Raw genomic sequence first — 10,819 nt, forward strand, 5'->3', positions numbered from 1 at the left:
AGGTACACAGGCCTTCTCTAAGAACAGAAACATCAAGTTCACCTTTTTTTTTTTTAACTGAAAAAAGTGCATTTTTTGATCAGCTCAATACTGCAAGTGTCTGTTATTCATCATCATCAGGCATTTATTAAGTGCCTATGTGAAAGCATATTAAGTATATACGTGTGTGATGTGCTATATCCTATACAAAACATGTTAAATGTTTCCTTTTTTCGATTTCATATGGTAAAACAGCCACACTAATCCATATGGAACATTTAAAGAGATGTTACTACAAGAAAAAAATTTAATGTTAAAATTTGTGTATTATGCTATTTACAGATTTTTTTATTTAATAACATTCAAGTTAGGAACTGGTAAATTGATTATTCAAGCTGGCAATCATGAAGTGAATGAGAATATTGTTTCAGTTTTGAAGATGATGTAAGAACTTTGGCTTCAATCCCTTTTTCCACTCCCTCTGCTTCCAGCCACACCTCTTCTGGTTTCCATAATAACCCAAATCATCATAGCAGGTTTAAAACTTGGAGTTAGGGAGTGTTAGAGAACACCCTAATCTTGGTGCTTCCTTTCTAAACCCACGTGCTTTAACATGAAGTTTATGTGCCCTAAACCTGATATGTAAATTAAGGCCCTCCCTAAACCCTTCCTCCATCACCCCAGGACCACCCTACATCCCTCCCACAATCTTTCTGTATATAAGTTCCATCTTGTCCAGGAAGATGGTCAGATTCCATCTACCTCAGATGGAATCTGGCCTGCTTGTAAAAACGAGTGTCACAAATGGTGAGATTTCTTAAGACAACCCAATATGGTCAATCTGTAATGAGCTCTGTTTTTCTTTGGCTGTGAGAAGGCTTGAGTCGAATTCATTCAAGCAGGACCTGGCGTGTTGGTATTTTGAGGTCTTGAGCACCCCTAAAAACATATGGTTCTTTGACCTCATCACTTAAGGATGAAGTTCAAATTTTTCCCTTAAGATGGACTTGCCACCAATGCTATTACAACCCTGTTGTAAAGTCACTACTCTGGCACATTAGCCTAAGAATGATTCTGTGAAAGTTAGAGTCCTTGTAACAAAATACAACCTTGCCAGTGTTAAGAGAATTTAAATTTCCTGCTGATTTTGAAACTTTTGTCAGTAGAGAACTCAGCAGTGACGGAGACAAGGGGCAAGGTGACAGTGTTAAGCCGTGGTTAGAGATAGTTCATTCTGAGAATAGCAGTGACTACTGCCTCCCTTATTCTGGACATTATACAGAAGTATTAGTGCAACCAAAGATCAGGTGCCATATCATGCTGCTGGCTGTTTTTGAACATGCAGTCTCATAGCCATTTGGTACTTACAGAATTGATAGCTGGAAGGAACTTTAAAAATAACTGGTATAAACATTTTGTATTAGAGATAAACTGAGACCCAGAGACTTGCCCAAGATCACAGATACTAAATAGCAGAGCTAAGATTTGAACACAGGTCCTTTGGCATCAAACCCAGAGCTCATTTTACAAAATGAATATTTGCCTCTCTTCTAAACATTAAATTAGATGCTTTCCCTTCTTTCCTCCCTAATCTTAGAATCAGAGTGCACACCAGAAGTACCCTCAGCCTCTACAACCTCTGGCGCTCATTGGCTTGTACCTCCCAGAACCTCTATTTTAAGATTAGGTTACACCATTCTTATTTTATTTCACATTTGAATGTAAACTCCTTGAGGGCAAGGCATAATTATAATGCAACCAATTTTGGTATCTCTTATATTTTCTCCGCCTTAGCATTACTACCCCCTCTATTTTATCTTCTGATCCTTCTGGCCAGCTTCAAAAATAAAAGATTTCTCTCCTCTTGACCCTATCATTTTTATTCTGGAGCACATTCTTCACCATCTCTGTGGCCTCATTCCCAAAATTCACACTTTCTTAAAGAACTCTAGTATATTTAATCTTTCCCGCTCTACAGACTTTTTCCTTCCATCCTTCAAACAAACCCAGATCTCCCCATTAAAAACACACACACACAACCTTCCCTTAGAGCCAGTTGCTCTTTTTGTTGCTAAACTCCTCAAATGGTTATTTTCTTAATTTCTTGCCATCTGGCTTCTGCCACCACAGTTATACAAAAACTGTACCCCTGAAGATCACAAAGGTCTTTCTATTGCTAAATCCAAGGGAGTTTGCTCATTCCTCATTTTCCTTACTCTCTGATGGTAATAATAGCCTGCATTTATCTAGTGCTTACTACATGCCAGGCACTGTGCTAAGCACTTTACAAACGTTATTTCCTTTGTTCCTCACAACAACACTGGGAGGCAAATACTGTTATCTTCATTTACAGATGAGGAAACTGAGGCAAACCAGTAAAGTGACTTGTCCAGGGTCATACAACTAGTAATGTCTGAGCTTGGATTTCAACTTGTCTTCCTGACTCCAGGGCTAGCATTCTATCTATAGCACCACATTTGGCATTGTTAATTGCCCATCCCTTGATATTTGCTTCTCTGTGACACAATTTTCTCATGATTGCATTTATAAAAAAAAAGCCTTTCTGCTTTTTTCAGGTAGGTGAACTTTGGTAGGGATTGTAATGGGCCCATTTCAACTTTGCAGGTGTAGTCTAACTTGGCAAGCTGAGAAACTCCATTTTATCATTTTACTCATCAATGACTAGGTTCAAGGGAGCTAATCCTTCCTAACTAAATGCTTAAGAGAGTGGTTAAAAATGCAGAATGACAATTAATTTACTAATAGAGGTTTACTCTGAGAACTAGAACAAGTGATCTTTACTAGGGACTCTTTAGGAAACCAAATTATCAATCAGAAAACAAGGCTGTTTGGGAAGTATAGAATTAGAACAAAGGGAGGTGGATGTTCAGGTTACAAGTAGAGGTATTTCTCCTCTTCATTCTAGGCAGATTTCTGTCTAAATAACCTAGTACCTGTTTTATACTTAGATTATCCAAATTTTCCCTAGACACTCACAAATTTTTATTCTCCAGCTCCCATTTTTCTAGACAACAGGTAAATCAATTTTACTATATCCCACAATGAAGGACATGCTACATTTTTATTATCACACTGATTGCATTTTAGTTGCCTTCTTGAAGAGACCTGGGAGATAAGTTGGAGAGATGTGCTATAGTGGCTAGAGGACTGAGGCATCAGACCTGAGTTAAAGTACCAATTCTGACACATATTAGCTATATTCATATCAAATTTTAATTCTTGTGTTAGGAACTTTGTATTTGATCAAGATTGGTTATTAGGTAATAAGGGGAGGAAATCTACAAGTAAAGTTTTACTGATGGTGTTTATTCTATATCCTTGTAGCTAAATAGTGTTGCATGTATGGCATACTATTTTCACATTTCATTGTAAATACATTCCTATAGTAATATCCTAGTAAGTGGAATTGTTTAGCATTTGAGGTAGCTAAAAACCTAGGGGATTCTTTGATTTTAAAAGCTCTATCAAAATTTTTTTTTCTTAAATTCATTCAAATTAATTTCAAGTATATTCCCACCAACACTGTAACCATTATTTAACATACCCAGCACTAGGGATGGGGGGGGGGGGAGGGCGGAGGGAGCAAAAACAATCCCTGCCTCCAGGGAGCTTACATTATGCCACATGATGCCCCTGACAGTATTATTCTGCATTTTCTTATTAATCTGTGGCCATCAAAATCAATAGAGGAAAAAAGGGACGTCAGCCTCCCAACAGTTGTTCATGCATAATGGCAAATACTTTTCCAGATTGCAAAGACTCAAAATAATAGCCATAGCTGCTACTTCAGATTCCAAACTGGAAATCACAGAATTAAAATCATCCTTTGAAGTGATACTTATGTATCAAGCCAAGTTTGAGCTAGCCATTCCAATTATAAAAAGATACTGTATCATAGGCACTATTATACAATCATGATCAAAGGAATTTAAATTTCTAATTGAATACTTATTAGCAAATAAAACATCTATGTATCCTAATTTCTAGCATTTTTCTCATTTCAGAAGACTGTTCAGTTGAAATATTCAAGAGGGGTTGCTTTTGCATAATAAAAGAATCTAATCTGTCAGGGCAATTAGCTTTACCATGTAGTTTGGTAAAACATTTCTGGGTCCAATTTTTCTTTTTACATTTAGGAACTAACATAATTATGTCCAAAGTCTTATTTTATAGTTTATGCCTAGTTTTTCCCCCTCAGTAGTTCTTTATAGCTTAGTTTCTAAAGAGATATGGATGATTTTAATACTCACAGGAAATACTATCAGAGAGAAGTACTACACTTTTAGGTTCCATCGTTACAATATTCTTTCCTCAGTACAAGGAAAGTACCGTATTTCCCCATGTATAAGATGCACCCCTTTTTGAAAAAATTGGGGTCTAAAAACTGGATGCGTCTTACACAGTGGTTGCAGATTTTTTTACTTGCATTTCCTGCTTTTTCACATTTGTTGTCTTTGAGCTTCACTGTTTCGCATTTGTTACCAGTATATTAGGTTACGTTTTGCCACGTTCTGCCCAGAAATGGCTCAGAAAAGATTTTTGTACAGTGCTGAATTCAAGTTAAAAGTGATCCAGTTTGCAAAAGTGAATAGAAATCGTGCTGCTGAACGTAAGTTTGGTCCTCCTCCAACTGAGAAAACAAAACAAGACTGGCTACGGGAAGAAGAAACCCTACTGAAAACAACGCAGCATTAGAAGGCCATGAGAGGCAAGTCAGCAAATGGCCTGATTTAGAGAGGGAATTGAAAGTATGGATTGAAGAGCAAAGGGCAATTGGAATTCCTGTGTCCACAAAGATGGTTCAGCATGAGGCAAGAAGAACTGATGATGAAAAAGAAGTTACTGATTTCAAAGGAGGACACAGTTGGTACTTCAGGTTCATGAAACGGAATGGACTAAGCATGTGTACACGCACCAGACTTGCCCAAAAGATGCCTGAAAGCTATGAGCAGATGAATAAAACTTGAGTTCAATAACTTTATGTCATACATTTTTTCTTCAAATTTCGGGCCCCCAAATTAAGGTGTGTCTTATACATGGGGAAATATGATATCTTTCCTAATACATGTAGAAACATGGGGAAAGAGGGCAGGAGTTAGGAGTTGGTCTATATGTCCTTTATAAAATGACAACAGCCATGGATTTAATTGTGTAAAATGTTTTTTCCTCTGTTGGCTGAATATATGCACTCCTGATACATACAGACAAAGATGACGGAGATCTACATACTGCTTTCTTAAAAACCTATTCCTTCATGTCATTGACCAAAAAGAGAAAAAGGCTTCACCTTTACACCAAAATATTTATAGCAGCACTTGTGGCTAAACAAACTGTGATACATGAATACTGTATAATTTTACTATGCTCAAAGAAATGACAAATATGATAGCTACAAAGAAGCCTGAAAAGATTTCTGTGAACTGATGCAGACTGAAATAAGCACCAGGGCCATGAAAACAATATATACACAATGACTATAGTGATGTAAATGGAAAGAACAATAAAACAATTGAATATTTCAAGAAGTTTGGTCCTAAAGAAGAGATATTAGAAGTCACCCCTTTTTAAAAAAATATTCCTTGTTATAAGAGATGGCTTTTTGGGAAGGCTAAGGAGGAACGTAAAGATGATGTAAAAACAAATGATATCAATATAAAAACCTTAAATATTTATTTCTTTCACGTAGGCTGCACTATATTATTTCAAGACACCTAGATTATTGCAGTATAGTTCATTTGCCCCCCTAAAATGACCAGAAGGGAGGCTCCGAACAAAGAGTTATAACAAAGACTTTGATGTTCTTCATAGATAAGCTAAAATGGCTTTACGTTATACTTGATGGCTTATACCAGAAAGCACACTGGACTGAACTGGAAAGTCAGAAGAATTAGGTTCAAATCCTAACTCTCCCATTAACTAGCTATGTAACTTAAAAAGTTACTTATCTGGACCTCAACTTTTTTCTAATCTGTGAAAAAGGGATTATAATACCTAGCCTACTTCAAAGAGTTGTTATGAGAAGTGAGGTAATGTATGTGAAAATAACCTGTAGCCATATATATACAAATATAAATTATATTATCAGTTTTATAATGAATTGCCATTCATTACTGTAGGAATGTTTCTGTCTAAAGAAACAAGCGGTTAGCTACAATCAGCATACTGTCCCCCGGAATAACGCTTCAAACACAATGACAAATTCTTACTCTTCAGCTATCCTTTTTCTAGATTCCATTGACCATCAATATTATCATATTAGCACATGAAGACAGGTAATAATTAATTGGATTATAAATTACTGTGATTTATGTTGTATTATTCATTCATGTCTTTCTGAAGACACCTGAGGAAGGTACCTTAGTCTCAGAAACACATTTAAAAATCATCCAATGTGGTAGATTGCTTCCTAGAAAAATAATCTCACACCTTAGACTGATCAGATTGGCTAATATGACAATGATAAATATTGGAGAGGATGTGGGAAAATTAGGATACTAATGCATTGCTGGTAGAGTTGTGAACTGATCCAATCATTCTGGAAAAATTCTGGAACTATGCCCAAAGGCAATCTAACTGCATTTCCTTTGATCCAGCAATACCACTACTAGGTCTATTTCCCAAAGGGATCATAAAAATGGGAAAAGGACCTACATGTACAAACAATATTTATAGCAGCTCTTTTTGTGGTGGCAAAAAACTGGAAATTGAGAGGATGCCCATCAACTGGGGAATGGTTGAACAAGTTGTATATTGAATGTAATAGAATACTATTGTGCAATAAGAAATGATGAGTAGATAGATTTCAAAAAAAACCTAGAAAGAACTGACGGTGTCTGAATGAAGATAGAAAGCATACTATTTTTACTTTATTTTTGGTGTGTTTTTTTTTCCTTTTGGTCTGTTTCTTCTTTTTGCAATATGACTACTATGGAAGTATGTTTTACATGATTGCACATATACAACATACCGAGTTGCTTACCATTTTAGGGAGGGTGGGAAAAAAATTTGGAACTCAGTTTTTAAAAAATGAATGTTAAAAATTCTGTAAAGTTGTACATTTAAAGATATGTAGTCAGGAAAAATAAAATACTATTTTACATACATACATTAAAAAATAATAATTTTATGCTATCTCTTTGGGATACAGCCCTAGAAGTGGTATTGCTGGGTCAAAGGGTATGAACATTTTTATAGCCCTTTGGGCATAGTTCCAAATTGCTCTCCAGAATGGGTGGATCAGTTCACAACTCCACCAGCAATGTAAGTGTTCCAATTTTCCCACATTTATTCCAATTTCTCCAGCATTTATCATTTTCCTGTTTTGGACCTGTATGTACACAAATATTTACAGCGGCTCTTTTTGTAGTAGCAAAGAATTGGAAATCAAGGGGATGCCCATCAATTGGGGAATAGCAGAACTAGTTGTGGTATATGAATGTAATGGAATACTATTGTGCTATAAGAAATGGGGAAGATACGGACTTCATAATAACCTGGAAAGACCTACACGATATAATACTGAGTGAGCGGAGCAGAAACAGAAGAACACTGTACACAACTACAGACACACTGACTAACCTTGATAGACTTAGCTCTTCTCAGCAATACAAGGTTCAAAGACAACTTCAAAGGACTCATGATGGAGAGAGCTATCTACGTCCAGAGAAAGAACTATAGAGTCAGAATGCAGACTGAGGCAAACTATTTGCTCTTTTTTTTTTCTCTTTTGTTTTTGTTTTTTTTGTTTTGTTTCTTCTTTCTCCTGATTCATTCCATTGGTCATAATTCTTCTTTACAACTTGACTAGTGTGTAAATAAGTTTAATGTGAAGTTAAATGTAGAAAATACATCGGATTCCATGCTGTTTTGGTGGGGGGGGACGAGGGGGAAAATCTGGAACTCAAAATTAGGCAGAACTGAGTGTTGTAAACTAAAAATAAAAATCTTTTTTATTTTTTTTGTTTTTTTTTTTAATAAAAAATCTTAAAAAAAATTTAGGTGGTTCCTCCAAAAAAAAATTATTTTATACAGTTAATATTTATACATTTCCATTCTAGGGGGGACATTTTCTGATTTTGTCCCCCAAATCTATCCAGGGCCTATAACACCCTATGTTCTGACTACATCCATGAAATTCCCCTTGTACCTTTCTGATTCCTCTTCCTCCTTTAAATCCCTAATTGTAGATTTCCCAAGATTCTCTGGTTCTATATTCTGCTTTTTGTCATGAAACCAAATTTTACTTCTATGTGACTCCCACAACTACATCTCATCTCTTTAATCTCATATTTCCAACTATTTATAGTTGAGCTCTACTTTTATGACCTCATGTGCAAAATTGAACTCATTACTTTTGCCTACAAAATCTGTCTCCATTTCAGCGAGCAGTAGAACCGTTCCTCCAGGCATTCAATCCAGAAGCCTTAGAGTTGCCCTTCACTTCCTGATCTCTTTTATCTTCTACTCTATATTCAATCTGTCACTAAATTTGGTTGGTTTTTTCGTCAGCTCTTAAAGCCACCATCTGAGCTCAATCTCTCCCCTTCACTCCCACATGGTTTCCTTGCCTCTCAGCTCTTCCTCCTTCTCTCCACTCAAGGCAGAAATTGAGGTCTTTATTTCAAAATCTGAGTTACGGTTGACCCCTTTACTGGGTGCCAGTGGTCACTTGCCACACTTGTACCAAGTTTTCTGCGTATCTAGCAGAGAGTCTGGCCATCAGCAGACCAGGCTAAGGAGGTGCACTGGGGAGGCTGGGCCTTGCTGCTGGTGCTGATCACTTCTTCCTTGAGCTCATCCACAATGATTTTGCGCTCTAGGTCCCAGATCTTGATGCTTGATTGGGGCTGAAGTAGAGGGCACTGAAACCACCATCCAGAGTATAGAGGTGCTTACCCGCATTGAGCTCCCACAGCATGGCCTGACCATCCTTGCTTCCAGAGGCACAGAGCGAGCCATCAGGAGAAACTGTAACTATTTAGGTAGCCTGTGTGGCCAATGTGGTTTGTCTTCAGTTTGCAGTTGGCCAAGTTCCAGACCTTGACCAGCTTCTCCCAGCCACAGGAGACAACGATGGGGTTGCTGCTATTGGGTGAAAAACGGATACAAGACACCCACTCTGAGTGGCCCTCATCCTGCACAGTGTATTTACAGACACCCAGGGTGTTCCACAGCTTGATAGTCTTATCCCAGGATCCAGAGACAATCTGGCAATTGTTGGAAGAGAAGGCTACACTCAGCACATCCTTGGTGTGACCAACAAAGCACCTGGTGGTAGTGCCAGTTGTGAGATCCCACAGTCTTAGTGTGCCATCCCAGGGGCCTGGGAGTGCAAATTGGCCATTGGAGGAAATGACCACATCACTAACAAAATGGGAGTGATCCCTGAGGGCACACTGGGGGATCCCATAGTTTGTCTCATCTCTGGTAAGCTTCCACTTGATAATAGTCTTGTCTCAGGAGGCTGACAGGATCATGTTGTGGAACTGGGGAGTCGTGGTGATCTGGGTCACCTAGCCATTGTGGTCTTTAAGAGTACCCTGAAGGGTCATCTGTTCAGTCATGATGATGAGACCTCGGTGGATCATTCCAGGAGAAAGGATGGATCCAGACTGCATGGAGAGAGATCACCCAGCCCTCCCTCACACAAGCAGCCCCACAAGAAAAGAAGACTTATCTTTCTTAAACATATAATCTGGCCTTCCCATACCTATCTACTTTTATCCATCATCGCTTTCCAATATGAATCTTTCAATACATTCAAAACAGTGTCCTCATGACAAGAAAGCACTGTTTTTATTTATGTTGTCCATTCTACCTGGTGTGCCCATCTTCCCTCTTTCTTCCACTTAGGCAAATATTACCCATCATTTAAGGCTTAATTTAAATGCCACCTTCTTCACAAGGATTTCTCCAATTACCTAAGAGTGGTTCAGTTTCTTTTATCTTTTTAACTACTGTGTATGGCCAGTACACCTGTTAATTTAATCTCTGACTAAACTTTGCCTCATTGAGGCAAAAAACCATGTCATCCAGTATTTTTCAGAGAGCTACGGCTCACCCTTTTAAGTGTTAAAAATAATTTCAGGCAAATCCTCTAAAATGTACATATTTCCTTGCCTTCAATAATATAACATAATGGTAATGCCCTTGGCTCATCCTGAGGCATCATGTAAAGCTATTTGCATCTCTTCTAAAGGACCTCAGGCTAGTGAGCACTTAGTTCTTAACATTTTAGTTTTCTCTTTCTCCCCTTGCTTTAACTCAATCAACAAACTTTCAAGTGCCCACAGTGTGCCAGGAACTGGGCATACAAAGACAAGTGAAAATCCAGGCCCTCAAAGCTTTCATCCTAACCCTCTTAACAACTGTCTGTTTTTCTGACTTTGGAAACCCTTTTCATGACAATTTCCTTTCCACACAATTAGGGAAGAAGGCCAATAACCATCATATCAGGGTGATATGATGTCTTGCCTAAAGGCAAGGATTAGAAAGAACCCATTTATTGAGGCTGCAGTTAAAAAAATTTTTTTAAATATATATTTTGGACATGTTTAATGAAGGATGTTGTTTTGCTTGACATGCTTTGAATAAAAGGGTTTTCTTTCTCTTTTCCCCCAATGGAAGGTGGTAAGGGAAAAAAAAAACTTTTTTAAATTGAAAAATTTAATTTAAAAAACCCATGAAATGATTGGGGCATAGGTCCTTGAAGCAGGGGACCATGTATTACAGAAAGTTATAGGAAAAGGAAGTTTCCTGATCAGGCCAACCCTAGGCAAATTTTTGAAAGAGATGTTTGCTTTTGGCATCCTTCCACCTC

General features: G+C 37.7%; 1 pseudogene; it reads right to left on the minus strand.

Moving 5' to 3' along the window:
- Positions 1-8,647: 8,647 nt before the first annotated feature.
- LOC118849765 lies at positions 8,648-9,563 on the minus strand (annotated as a pseudogene).
- Between the last annotated feature and the right edge of the window lie 1,256 nt (positions 9,564-10,819).

The sequence above is a fragment of the Trichosurus vulpecula genome, chromosome 5 (assembly GCF_011100635.1).
Source record: "Trichosurus vulpecula isolate mTriVul1 chromosome 5, mTriVul1.pri, whole genome shotgun sequence".
Lineage (NCBI taxonomy): Eukaryota > Metazoa > Chordata > Mammalia > Diprotodontia > Phalangeridae > Trichosurus > Trichosurus vulpecula.